The following is a 15,259-nucleotide window of genomic DNA, read 5'->3' as shown; positions in this document are numbered from 1 at the left end:
GGGAATAGGTCCTCTGTTGCAGTCTGACTTTCCTCAGGTGTCTCCTCAAGCTGCTTGGTGTTTAAATGATGTCATTTTCCCTGAAAGCATTCGGTAAATGTTCTTCGAGTCTAGGAGGCTGCAATTTAACAAATGGCTTCTCACACAAACTAGAAGTATGATATAGAATGATTGACAACTGTGCCAACATTTGAAAAACAGTGACAACCTCTAAAATATCCAGGAGCTGAGAACAGGACCAGAGTTAATTATCAGCGCTGGATATTGTGGTATATTTTGGCAATATAAAATATCTCTCTTTTTGTTATACTCCTTATGAAGATTTTCTAACATGTCATTAAACAAAAGAATTGGTCCCAAAGAACCGTGTATTAAGATAACAATAGAATCAAAATAAATTATAGTCAGATAATAGTTTGCTACTGTTTGATAAAAGACTTGGATTCTAAAACTTCAAAAACACAAAGCCATGGTCAAGATGTTTATTTAGGAGTGAAGGCTTCTATTACAATAGTTTTGTTTCTGTTATAGTCAGAATATGCCAGGATTAAAATTATTCTGCCTAATTCCAGACATACCCAACTAAAGAAAACTCAGCCACAGTGCACCTTAGCATGCTTATCACCTGTTCACATACCTACTGAAGTCCTTTCCCACTGTTTCTCAAGTTCCATTCCCAGTACTCTCTAAAACAGGACTTCAGTTGCTGACATTGTAAGAAAATAACCTGAACTGGTCTTTGTCACTATTACATTTTAAAAAGTCTTCTTCCAAGTTGAAATCCTGTGCCTATCTCCTCGGGACTAACTTGCTTTCTTAGAAATGCCATTAAAGATGACTAAAGGCCACCTTCATTTCCATTGCTATGAATGTTTTTATGTCCTCCTATAGAGTCCCAGATGTGTCACTGTATGGAGGGGTGTAAATATACTATCTTGTTAAAGCTGGAGTAATGTTCTCACTGTACACTAGAATAGTCCCCTTGTTCTCTCATCTGTCTCTACTCTAGTCCATGTGCCAATGGAAATGTTACTGCTTGCTTTCAACAAACCCTCCAAGAGGATCTGCCCAGCTGTTCCTTTTCTGTCTCTTCAGTTCTTACAGTCTTAAGAGCAAGTCTCTATTGAAGGGCTCCTGGGTGAATGGACCTTCTCTCTTATTCCATTAATGCTGTACTTAGTCTCAGTATGTAAACAACCCAGGCTTCCAAACCATCCAATTTTCAATAGACCTCATATTATTATTAGGAGCTAAGTATCACATAAGATCAGAGTGATCTGAACATGAATGAGGCAGAGATTCAAACAAAAAGACACTTACCATCAAGTTGGCTCGACAGACAATCAGACAAATTAACACAACACAACTCTTCCAAGGGAGTACTGAATTAAATAGAAGCCAAATCCCTGGATTTGGCATTTAGATCCTGATAAAGACATCCTTAAAGAGAGCAGTTGAAAAAAAGAAGATGAAGCCACATTACATTTGTAATAATTCAGAGATTATTATAGGAGACCATGAACCACTTTGTTTAAAAAAAATCATGAAAATTGGTAAACATTGGCTGGTAGTTACTAGGATGTCAGGGGTCAAGAGAACGTTTATTTCTTCCCGTAAAAGATGAGTGAGTTTTGATCTATTTATGGGCTATACTGAAGGAAAGTTATGCCTTGACTTGCAGAGGTTTGATTTGTAAACTTTTTAAGTCAGCTTTTAAAATGAAAATACAACCAAGGAGAATAGGCTCTTAGTAAAATCTGTCAGTTGTCAGTTAACACCTTAGCAGGGCACAGGATGCTGCGAGATGCCAAGAACAGACAGGAGAACGCTGCTCCTGACGAGGTGGGAGAGCACCCAATATCCGCTGCTTCACAGTTGCGCCTGGGAGTCAGCCAGAGAATCCCAGCTGGTCCTGCTTCGACAATCTTCCTCTCCTCCAATCGCCTGGAAGAGAGAAACACAAACAGGTCTCTGCACATTACCCTTCGCTCACTGAAGATCAGTGTGCAAGTAAATAAGGATATAGATTGCAGAAGCAAACTGAGAGTTACATAAGTGTACATTTGATTATCCAACTAGTACCGAAAGAACACATCTTAGTGAAATGTGGTTTCAATAAAAGAGGAGGCCACCATCCATCGTTATTTCTACCCAATACATCTCCTCAACCTCCCTTTCACTCACCCCCTCAAACAAGCCTTCAGTGTTACTTATGAGTATAATGAGGAACTTTCCATATTTGTTCTACGTGTTTTAAACAAAAACACGTACATGTAATCCAGTCGTCTGCTTCCATAGACTAAGACACACTCCTGACCAGTAATCAGATTTGGGGGTTTGCCACAAATCCTTAATAATAGAAATAATAATGATGATGACTGCTGTTGCTATTAATAATAATAGCTAACATGTACTAAACATTTACTATGTTTGATATAGAACAGGAAGTACTTTATTATTAGTTTAGGTTTACAAGTAATAATTATTTAAATGCATTATTATAATTAGAAGAGAAAAGGCACAAATAAAAGATTTTGAAATGAATCCTTTTAATCTTCAAGCCCTTCTTTGACATGACCATTGCTCTCAGTAAGAGAGATACCCTTCTAGGCACATCCTCAATGTACCTATAACAACACGCAAAGCCCAAGTTTTCCGGTTAACTCCTGTCTCATGTTTTGTCATTCAGGTCTCTCCATTTCCTGCCTGAAAAACTCTTCAACCTTTCTAACATGTGCATAGAAGGCATGCTCATCCATCCTGTGGTCAGATCCATATCACAGGTCAGCCAGCAAGTTGTGTTGTTTCTTCTAATGACCACAGGAGACAGAACACTCAGTACTTCCTCTTTGACTGGGGCATGCTCTCTTCTCCTATGTCCTCACACTGTATTCCCCCACATGTATCTCTGGGCTTAGATTTTCTCTTTTATAGGTTTTTTTTTCCCAAAATGAAGATGGTACTCATATTGGAAAAATATTGAACTCTTAAAGACCTCACTTTGATTTACTTACCTCTTTGATCCTTACCTGTTAGGTATACTCTAACGTCCTGGGTACTAGGATTGCACATGGGAATAGGGGTAAAGATTCAGCTCAAGATGCCATCTGAGTTGCATAGTAGAAACCTTTTTTGACATGACCATTGCTCTCAGTAAGAGAGATACCCTTCTAGGCACATCCTCAATGTACCTATAACAACATGCAAAGCCCAAGTTTTCCGGTTAACTCCTGTCTCATGTTTTGTCATTCAGGTCTCTCCATTTCCAGAGGGACAGAGGGAGGAATGAGAATACCACAGTGACCATCACTGAAGGTAATATTCAACCTTGGAAGTTTAAGCAAGAGGAAACTAGACCAAATGTTTCAAGGAAATACCAATGAAATACATAACTGTGATTTGCTAATTTTAAGGGCATTAGGTAATTTTTTAAAACAAATAAATTTTAATGGATGGTTTAAAACTTAAGAAAATCTATTCATGCTATTTTCATTTAGAATGATGTTAATTAAATGTGTAAAAAGTTATGTTGGAGTGTGGATTGCTGGCATAAACCACTGAATTTAGTGATGGAATTTAATATCTCCATTAAAGTGAAACCAGCTCAGTGTACCCAGGTGACTTCTGTCTTGAGAAGGCACACCATCTTTGTGACAGCCTTCCAAGCAATGTTGGCCCAAACCAGTGACAGATAACCTCACACAGACCAGATTCTCCTGCAGAGCTTTATAGTCAATGACAAGGAAAACGGCTCAATCACAAACTGGAGAGACTAAGGAGACAGATGCCAGGGTGACACAGCATGGTGACCTGGAAGGAATCCTGGAAAAGGAACGTCGGGGGCCTAAAGAATCCTCCACATTGCAATTGTCTCTATGAAAGTTGATTATTCAGTTTTAGAAAATGCTTAACAGTTATGTTAGACATTAATTTAAGAAGACAGATGAAAAGGTCAATGGGAATCCTTTTAAACCTAAAGAATTTTGTGATACTCGGAGTGCTCTCCCTGCCCCTCTCCCTCAGCTCTTCTCGTCCAACAGCAGTGCTGGAAATGATGCAGAGGCCACACATAGGTCAAGCAAACTGTCTGTCATGAACTACACCATCAACCTTTTGCTATTTTCATTTTTTTCTTTAAACTTTTCATCGAGTTTGATCAATATATAATATTTAATACATTTATATAACTTTAATATATAACTTTAATATATAACTTATTAGAGTTCATTTTGTGCATTTTGTAGTTTGATAACTCTTTGAAGTTGTATTTTCAATGAGTTTCTTATTAGTGATTGCTCCATTACAGACAAGTTATTGTTTTTTTGGAAATCAATGTAATATTCATTCAGAAAATTAACTGAAGTCCCATATCAGTCAATGTTTTTTAATTATTTTGTCAAGATTTTCTAAACATAGTTATAAAATTGGAGGTATGTTTTCTAATACTTATAGTCCTTAAACTTATTTACTTAGATAACCCCTGAACAATAAGCTAGAATAATAAGAGTGATAGCCATTATTCTGATTTTGATATAGAGTTTCTATTGTGTAGTCAGGTGGTTTCATATTATTTTTATTTTCTTTATCATATGGATGATTTTCAGAATTCCCTTCTTTCTTCAGACACTAGCTTTTCCACATTTGAAAATTCTATGTACTTCCCATTATTGTGGAAATAATGCCATATTTAGTTTGAACTCCAAAACAAAATAAGTTTTTATCATGCTTTAATTTGATTTTCACCAATCCCAACATCATTTTTTTTCATTAAAAACATGAACTTTGTGATCCAAATTTTCTTACAATATCTTTTTAGCAATACAGGTAAAATTATTTTGATAGTGATGAATTCTGTAAATGTCTTCATATCGGTGCCTCTCTTTTTAACTTTACATAAAGAAAAATCAACCTTGACATTATATTACCTACCACTTAGTGTTTGGGAAAAAAATCTTTGTTTTACACCCTTTCCACATACAAAATGTGTGATGTCACCTCAGGTTTTTTGTTTTCATTGACTACAACTTTATTTTTAAGAATGTTAGGACTTTGTGTCATTTACATCTGAAATTTCACTAGGAAAAATCTTGATATTTTCTTTCCTTTTCATCACAAATATATCCTTATATGTATTAATGTTACTTCCCCTCTATCTCTTTTTGTCATTTACACCTGAAATTTCATCAGAGAGACATTGCAATGCATTAGCATTACATCTTAATACATCAGCTAGTTTCTTGAAGCTACCCTCCCCAGGTATCTTTTGAAACTCTTAGGTCATTGAACTTATTGTACAGTTTTCCATGTCTCCTACATTTCTTTTGTGTTTTAAATCTCATTGATCTTTGGCTTATATTCTGAAAGAATTCCTTACTTCTGTTTTTATTTAATAAATTGACATTTTTGTTATGTCCATTTAGTAATTGTCTTAGTAAAAACCTTTCTTCAGTGATAGTGTTTTAAAATTGTTTTATAAATTCTTAGCATTTCTGATATAGAGAAATTTTTGTTGTTGGGTTTGTGCACATTTTTTTAGCAGAATTGATACATTTTGCCATTGCTCCAAAAATGTACTGGGCCAACATAAATTTACCCATTTGTTCCTACAAATGACATTTGTTTGTTTGTTTGTTTGTTTGTTTGTTCATCACCTGAAGAGAACTTCTTTTATACTCTCTTCTTCTCTTGTAGTATTTTGTTGAAGAAATGTGCTCTGAAATTGGAGAGCATTATGAATGCCTTGATTGAGCTTAAAGATCTCTCTCTCTCTCTCTCTCTCTCTCTTTCTCTCTCTCACACACACACACACACACACAAATAAGTGGGTTTTTGCTGTGGCATTGAGTTTGCCATGCTTCTGTTGGATAGGGAAAGAGAAAACAAATTCAGAGGTTGTTAATCTAACAATTGTCAATCTGTCATCTACGGATCAGTTTCCTTTTCCTCTCAGCAATTTTAAGTGAATAGAAACTCTCTTGGTTGGATAGCCAGGATTTCCATTCTCAGAATATCTTACATCAGCACTCACAAATGCATATGGCACTGTAAACAGGACAGGTTACACCCAACAAATAATAGAAGCAGGGAATCTAAAGGGGAGGTCCTGGAAAACTGTACTCCAGCGTCTTCCTTTCCTGTGCCTTTAGAGGTCTAAAAAGAAATGATATATTTGGGAGTTGATTCCATTCATGTGTATATCAGAAATTACTCTGTTGCATTGGTTAGCACCCCACCTAGCTTTGTCATGATTATAAATAAATCTGTTTTTTAACATGGTTGCATGTTATTTTATTAAAAGATGAACAAAACTGCATATTCCTACACTTAAAATTATAAATATATTTTATTATTTTATAGAAGATAATATATTATACCTCAGTTCAATCGCCTTGGGGTCAGAAGACAGAACAAAGGTTATACAAAACAGACAAAGAGGGTACAAAATTAGAGAGCTACTTTGCTAAGTAATACAAAGATGATAAATACAGAAATAATAATAAATACATGTATGTATGATCTCAAATGCATAGAAAAAGAGTTTGAGGAAAGAATTAGAATAAAAGCAAGGCTTACACAGACAGCTGAAAGGCACCTTCAGACACAAGTAAGTATAAGATAAATGTACATGCACATATAACCGGGTGGAGATGCCATCCATGTAGATTAAATTGAGAGCTTATCAGTAACTTCCAGGACAAGAAAGTTTTTCATTTCTCACTCAGTTCAGGGGTGCTAGAAAGATCAGTACCAGTATTAATTTTGCTTTAATTCTACATAGTGAATTAAAGTGATCCCTTGGAACTTTTTTTTTTTTTAACATCAAGTTAGCAAAGTGAAAGAAAATGCAAAAGGAAGCAGAATTTGTTAAAATTAATGAAAATAACACACTAGTAGAAGTAAGGAATTGCTGAAGCAATTGCCCTGCGGTATTTCCAGATGTTCAACTGTGCATCCTACAGTGATCCATCTCATCCCCCATGTGCTGTGTGCTGTGATAGGCAGTTCCCTCAGGGTCTGGTACCTTTCCATCTGCAGTCAAGCCAAAGAATGAAGAGGATGTTGTGTCTCCAGTGGTTGGGGGAGTATCTATCACTGTCTCCTCTGTGAGAACAACTGTACAGCCCTAGTGCTTCTACAGCCCTGGTGGCATCATCCCACCAGGAAGAAAAAGAATGTATTTCTTTCCAGAAGAAAAGAATCTTTTTCTTCCCAGGAAGAAAAAGAATGTATTTATTTTATTAATGGTTAGTGACCCATCAACTGTCAAAAGTGAGAAACAAATAAATTACTGTTAGAAACTGTACTATTGGACAGCATTGTACATTAGAATTAAATAAGGAAAGTGGGAGACAAAAAAAAAGATACATGAGTTAAAACTTCAACTACAAAAGAAAGCTCCTTTTCTTCTTCTTTAGTGAAATATCAATAGTTAGTCTATCCAATAGACTGTCCCTTACAAATAGAGAGAAAACTGAGGAATTTCCTGGACGAAAATAAATACATTTTTACATTCTGGCACTTATAATTGGTTCTTAATTTATTTATCTATATCTATTTCTATATCTATAACTATATCTATATATCTATACATATATTAGATTTATTTCATTTTATGTGTCTGGGTGATTTGCCTGAATGTTTTTTTTAATTAGGTATTTTCCTCATTTACATTTCCAGTGCTATCCAAAAAGTCCCCAATACACTCCCCCCCCCACTCCTCTACGCACCCACTCCCACTTTTTGGGCCTGGCGTTCCCCTGTACTGGGGCATATAAAGTTTGCAAGTCCAATGGGCCTCTCTTTGCAGTGATGGCCATCTAGGCCATCTTTTGATACATATGCAGCTAGAGTCAAGAGCTCCAGGGTACTGGTTAGTTCATAATGTTGTTCCACCTATAGAGTTGCAGATCCCTTTAGCTCTTTGGGTATTTTCTCTAGCTCCTCCATTGGGGGCCCTGTGATCCATCTAATAGCTGACTGTGAGCATCCACTTATGTGTTTGCTAGGCTCTGGCATAGTCTCACAAGAGACAGCTGTATCAGGGTCCTTTCAGCAAACTCTTGCTAGTATATGCAATGGTGTCATCGTTTGGAGGCTGATTATGGGATGGGTCCCTGGATATGGCAGTCTCTAGATGGTCCATCCTTTTATCTCTGTAACTCCTTCCATGGGTATTTTGTTCCCAATTCTAAGAAGGGGCAAAGTGTGCATACGTTGGTCTTCCTTCTTCTTGGGTTTCATGTGTTTTGCAAATTGAAACTTATATCTTGGATATTCTAAGTTTCTGGGCTAATATCCACTTATCAGTGAGTACATATCATTTGAGTTCTTTTGTGATTGGGTTACCTCACTCAGGATAATGCCCTCCAGGTCCAATGATTTGCCTAGGAATTTCATAAATTCATTCTTCACCCATTAACCTACGGATAATAGTAGATGAGAATGAAGATTTTCAACTTAAAGGGCCAGCAAATATTTCAACAAAAAAATCAAATAAGGAGCTGGTTCTTTGAGAAAATCAACAGGATAGATAAACCCTTAGCCAGATTCACTAGAGTGCACAGGATAGATAAACTCTTAGCTAGACTCATTAGAGGGCACAGGGACAGCATCCTAATTAACAAAATTAGAAGTGAAAAGGGAGACCTAAAAACAGATCCTGAAGAAATCCAAAACACCATCAGATCCTTCTACAAAAGGCTATATTCAACAAACCTGGAAAACCTGGATGCAATGGACAAATTTCTAGAGAGATACCAGGTACCAAAGTTAAACCAGGATCAAGTTAAAGATCTAAACAGTCCTATATCCCCTAAAGAAATAGAAGCAGTCATTAATAGTCTCCCAACCAAAAAAAGCCCAGGACCAGATGAGTTTAGTGCAGAGTTCTATCAGACCTTCAAAGAAGATCTAATTTCAGTTCTGCAAAAATTATTCCACAAAATAGAAGTAGAAGGCACTCTACCCAACTCATTCTATGAAGTCACACTTACTCTGATACGTAAACCACAGAAAGATCCAACAAAGATAGAGAACTTCAGACCAATTTCCTTTATAAATATCAATGCAATAATACTCAATAAAATTCTCACTATCCGAATCCAAGAATGGATGGTTTTATTCAATTCCATCACCTGTTTGGTCGTGTTTTCTTGCAATTCTTTAAGGGATTTTTGTGCTTCCTCTTTAAGGTCTTCTATCTGTTTAGCAGTGTTCTCCTGTATTTCTTTAAGTGAGTTATTAAAGTCCTTCTTGATGTCCTCTACCATCATCATGAGATATGCTTTTAAATCCGGGTCTAGCATTTCGGGTGTGTTGGGGTGCCCAGGACTGGGTGGGGTGGGAGTGCTGCGTTCTGATGATGGTGAGTGGTCTTGGTTTCTGTTAGTAAGATTCTTACGTTTGCCTTTCGCCATGTGGTAATCTCTGGAGTTAGTTGTTGTATTTGTCTCTGGTTTAATCTTGTTCCTCAGGTATTTATGTTAGCCTCTATCAGCAGATCTGGGAGACTAGCTCTCTCCTGAGTTTCAGTGTTCAGAGTACTCTCTGCAGGTAAGCTCTCCTCTTCCAGGGAAGGTGCCCAGATATCTGGTGTTCAAACCTGCCTCTTCGCAGAAATTGAGATGCACTCACAGAGGTCTTAAGATCCCGTGGATGGTCCCTTGTATACCTTACTGGTGTCCTCATACTCCATGCCCAAGCTACCCCAGTGCTGGCAGGGATCGGAAGGGACTTGTGCCCTTGATCAGACCGGGTTTTCTGCTTCCCTAATTAATGCAGTCTCAGGTCTGCTCGATTGGATTGGAGTAGCAGCTGTGTTCCACACACCAGAGGTCCTAAGATCCTGTGGAGGGTCTTGTGGGTAGCTTGTGGGTGTCAACAGACTCTGCACCCAAGCTACCCTGGTGCTGGCGGGAACCAGAAGAGCTGCCTGAATGTTTTTTTATGTGTTCCATATATGTGCTTGTTGCCCACACAGGTCAGAAGAGGGTGTAGAATCTCTAGGAGTTAGAGTTATGGATAGATATAAGCCACATGTGAATGCTAAGAACTGAAACTGGACCCTCTGCAAGAACAATGAGTGCTCTTAACCACTGAGCCATCTCACGAGCTGCTAGGGTCTTTTTGTTTGTTGTAACTTAAACATGGCATTGTGCCATATATCAGCATGTTTGTAAGTTTGAAGTTGGAGGCCAGCAAGTTCAAGAACACCCTCAGCTACACAATGAGATCATGTCTCAAAAATCCAAAGGGTCCAGATCAACCGGTAGCATCCCAAGAATATTTTCTTAAGAAAGATGAAGAAAACTCAAGATGTTTTATCTAAAAGAAAATCTAAAAATAACATTACAGTGTATTAGTTGGATTCTTATTTACATGAAGATGTCTGGAACTAGACAGTACAGGGACCATTAACAGTTAAGTCAGGCTCAAAGAACTGGGTTCTCTGCTGTTCTATTCACCTGTCCTCATAAGGGACTCTCTGTGACAGTCTATGGAAACTGCCATACCATTCCACAGCACTGGTTGCAGAGAGTATGAATGTAAAAACTTCCCCTTGTTTACTATTCCTCTTTTAATGAGCTCACAGAAAGCTTTACCAAATAATTTTTTCATCTCAATGGTCATATGTAGGCACATAGATACCTGGTGGAGTGAATTTGTAACAAATCTAAAGTCCTCATTGTCATACCAAATGTTTTCCTTCTTAAAGATCAAAATAGTGATCCATAGGATTAATAAAATCAGATTCAAAATTAATCTTATTTTTTTTAATATTTTTATTACATATTTTCCTCAATTACATTTCCAATACTATCCCAAAAGTCCCCCATAGCGCCCCCCACTTCCCTACCCACCCATTCCCATTCTTTTGGCCCTGGCATTCCCCTATATTGGGGCATATAAAGTTAGCAAGTCCAATGGGCCTCTCTTTCCATTGATGGCCGACTAGGCCATCTTTCGATACATATGCAGCTAGAGACAAGAGCTCCGGGGTTCTGGTTAGTACATCATGTTGTTCCAACAATAGGGTTGCAGATCCCTTTAGCTCCTTGGGTACTTTCTCTAGCTTCTCCATTGGGAGCCCTGTGATACATCCAATAGCTGACTGTGAACATCCACTCCTGTGTTTGCTAGGCCCCGGCATCGTCTCACAAGAGACAGCTATATTTGGGTCCTTTCAGCAAAATCTTGCTAGTGTATGCAATGGTCAGCGTTTAGAAGCTGATTATGGGACGGATCCCTGGATACAGCAGTCTCTAAATGGTCCATCCTTTCATCACAGCTACGAACTTTGTCTCTGTAACTCCTTCCCTGGGTGTTTTGTTCCCAATTCTAAGAAGGTACACAGTGTCCACACTTTGGTCTTCATTCTTCTTGAGTTTCATGCGTTTATCAAATTGTATCTTATATCTTGGGTATCCTAAGTTTTGGGCTAATATCCACTTATCAATGAATACATATTGTGTGAGTTCTTTTGTGATTGTGTTACTTCACTCAAGATGATGCCCTCCAGGTCCATCCATTTGCCTAGGAATTTCATAAATTCATTCTTTTTAATAGCTGAGTAGTACTCCATTGTGTAAATGTACCATAATTTCTGTATCCATTCCTCTGTTGAGGGACATCTGGGTTCTTTCCAGCTTCTGGCTATTATAAATAGGTCTGCTATGAACATAGTGGAGCATGTGTCCTTTTTACCAGTTGGGACATCTTCTGGATATATGCCCAGGAGAGGTATTGCTGGATCCTCCGGTAGTACTATGTCCAATTTTCTGAGGAACCGCCAGACTGATTTCCAGAGTGGTTGTACAAGCTTGCAATCCCACCAACAATGGAGGAGTGTTCCTCTTTCTCCACATCCTCGCCAGCATCTGCTGTCACCTGAATTTTTGATCTTAGCCATTCTGACTGGTGTGAGGTGGAATCTCAGGGTTGTTTTGATTTGCATTTCCCTGATGATTAAGGATGTTGAACATTTTTTCAGGTGCTTCTCTGCCATTCGGTATTCCTCAGGTGAGAATTCTTTGTTCAGTTCTGAGCCCCATTTTTTAATGGGGTTATTTGACTTTCTGGAGTCCACCTTCTTGAGTTCTTTATATATATTGGATATTAGTCCCTTATCTGATTTAGGATAGGTGAAGATCCTTTCCCAATCTGTTGGTGGTTTTTTTGTATTATTGATGGTGTCTTTAGCCTTGCAGAAGCTTTGTAGTTTCATGAGGTCCCACTTGTCAATTCTCGATCTTACAGCACAAGCCATTACTGTTCTATTCAGGAATTTTTCCCCTGTGCCCATATCTTCAAGGCTTTTCCCCACTTTCTCCTCTATAAGTTTCAGTGTCTCTGGTTTTATGTGAAGTTCCTTGATCCACTTAGACTTGACCTTAGTACAAGGAGATAGGAATGGATCGATTCACATTCTTCTACATGTTAACAACCAGTTGTGCCAGCACCATTTGTTGAAAATGCTGTCTTTCTTCCACTGGATGTTTTTAGCTCCCTTGTCGAAGATCAAGTGACCATAGGTGTGTGGGTTCATTTCTGGGTCTTCAATTCTATTCCATTGGTCTATTTGTCTGTCACTATAGCAGTACCATGCAGTTTTTATCACAATTGCTCTGTAGTAGAGCTTTAGGTCCGGCATGGTGATTCCACCAGAGGTTCTTTTATCCTTGAGAAGAGTTTTTGCTATCCTAGGTTTTTTGTTATTCCAGATGAATTTGCAGATTGCACTTTCTAATTCGTTGAAGAATTGATTTGGAATTTTGATGGGGATTGCATTGAATCTGTAGATTGCTTTTGGCAAGATAGCCATTTTTACAATGTTGATCCTGCCAATCCATGAGCATGGGAGATCTTTCCATCTTCTGAGATCTTCTATAATTTCTTTCTTCAGAGACTTGAAGTTTTTATTATACAGATCTTTCACTTCCTTAGTTAGAGTCACGCCAAGATATTTTATATTATTTGTGACTATTGAGAAGGGTGTTGTTTCCCTAATTTCTTTCTCAGCCTGTTTATTCTTTGTGTAGAGAAAGGCCATTGATTTGTTTGAGTTAATTTTATATCCAGCTACTTCACCGAAGCTGTTTATCAGGCTTAGGAGTTCTCTGGTGGAATTTTTAGGGTCACTCATATATACTATCATATCATCTGCAAAAAGTGATATTTTGACTTCATCTTTTCCAATTTGTATCCCTTTGATCTCCTTTTGTTGTCGAATTGCTCTGGCTAGGACTTCAAGTACAATGTTGAATAGGTATGGAGAAAGTGGACAGCCTTGTCTAGTCCCTGATTTTAGAGGGATTGCTTCAAGCTTCTCACCATTTACTTTGATGTTGGCTACTGGTTTGCTGTAGATTGCTTTTATCATGTTTAGGTATGGGCCTTGAATTCCTGATCTTTCCAAGACTTTTATCATGAATGGGTGTTGGATCTTGTCAAATGCTTTTTCCCCATCTAACGAGATGACCATGTGGTTTTTGTCTTTGAGTTTGTTTATATACTGGATTACGTTGATGGATTTCCGTATATTGAACCATCCCTGCATCCCTGGGATGAAACCTACTTGGTCAGGATGGATGATTGTTTTGATGTGTTCTTGGATTCGGTTAGCAAGAACTTTATTGAGGATTTTTGCATCAATATTCATAAGGGATATTGGTCTGAAGTTTTCTATCTTTGTTGGGTCTTTTTGTGGTTTAGGTATCAGAGTAATTGTGGCTTCATAGAATGAGTTGGGTAGAGTACCTTCTGTTTCTATTTTGTGGAATAGTTTGTGAAGAACTGGGATTAGATCTTCTTTGAAGGTCTGATAGAACTCTGCACTAAACCCATCTGGTCCTGGGCTTTTTTTAGTTGGGAGACTATTAATGACTACTTCTATTTCTTTGGGGGATATAGGGCTGTTTAGATCATTAACCTGATCTTGATTCAACTTTGGTACCTGGTATCTGTCTAGGAACTTCTCCATTTCATCCAGGTTCTCCAGTTTTGTTGAGTATAGCCTTTGGTAGAAGGATCTGATGGTGTTTTGGATGTCTTCAGGATCTGTTGTTATGTCTCCTTTTTCATTTCTGATTTTGTTAATTAGGATGCTTTCCCTGTGCCCTCTAGTGAGTCTGGCTAAGGGTTTATCTATCTTGTTGATTTTCTCAAAGAACCAGCTCCTTGATTGGTTGATTCTTTGAATAGTTTTTCTTGTTTCCACTTGGTTGATTTCACCCCTGAGTTTGATTATTTCCTGCCGTCTACTCCTCTTGGGTGAATTTGCTTCCTTTTGTTCTAGTGCTTTTAGGTGTGTTGTCAAGCTGCTAATGTGTGCTCTCTCTAGTTTCCTTTTGGAGGCACTCAGAGCTATGAGTTTTCCTCTTAGAAATGCTTTCATTGCGTCCCATAAGTTTGGGTATGTTGTGGCTTCATTTTCATTGAACTCTAAAAAGTCCTTAATTTCTTTCTTTATTCCTTCCTTGACCAAGGTATCATTGAGAAGAGTGTTGTTCAGTTTCCACGTGAAGGTTGGCTTTCTATTATTTATTTTGTTATTGAAGATCAGCCTTAGTCCATGGTGATCTGATAGGATGCATGGGACAATTTCAATATTTTTATATCTGTTGAGGCCTGCTTTGTGACCAATTATGTGGTCAATTTTGGAGAAGGTACCATGAGGTGCTGAGAAGAAGGTATATCCTTTTGTTTTAGGATAGAATGTTCTGTAGATATCTGCCAGATCCATTTGATTCATAATTTCTCTTAGTTTCACTGTGTCCCTGTTTAGTTTCTGTTTCCATGATCTGTCCATTGGTGAAAGTGGTGTGTTGAAGTCTCCCACTATTATTGTATGAGGTGCAATGTGTGCTTTGAGCTTTACTAAAGTTTCTTTAATGAATGTGGCTGCCTTTGTATTTGGAGCATAGATATTCAGGATTGATAGTTCCTCTTGGAGGATTTTACCTTTGATGAGTATGAAGTGTCCCTCCCTGTCTTTTTTAATGACTTTGGGTTGGAAGTCAATCTTATCAGATATTAGAATGGCTACTCCAGCTTGTTTCTTCATGCCATTTGCTTGGAAAATTGTTTTCCAGCCTTTCATTCTGAGGTAGTGTCTATCCTTTGCTCTGAGATGAGTTTCCTGTAAGCAGCAAAATGTTGGGTCTTGTTTGTGTAGCCAGTTTGTTAGTCTATGTCTTTTTATCGGGGAGTTGAGTCCATTGATATTAAGAGATATTAAGGAAAAGTAATTGTTGTTTCCTGT

The sequence above is a fragment of the Mus caroli genome, unplaced genomic scaffold, assembly GCF_978045245.1.
Source record: "Mus caroli unplaced genomic scaffold, Mus_caroli_1 scaffold_2, whole genome shotgun sequence".
NCBI classification, from domain to species: Eukaryota; Metazoa; Chordata; class Mammalia; order Rodentia; family Muridae; genus Mus; species Mus caroli.
This window is presented reverse-complemented; position numbering follows the sequence as displayed.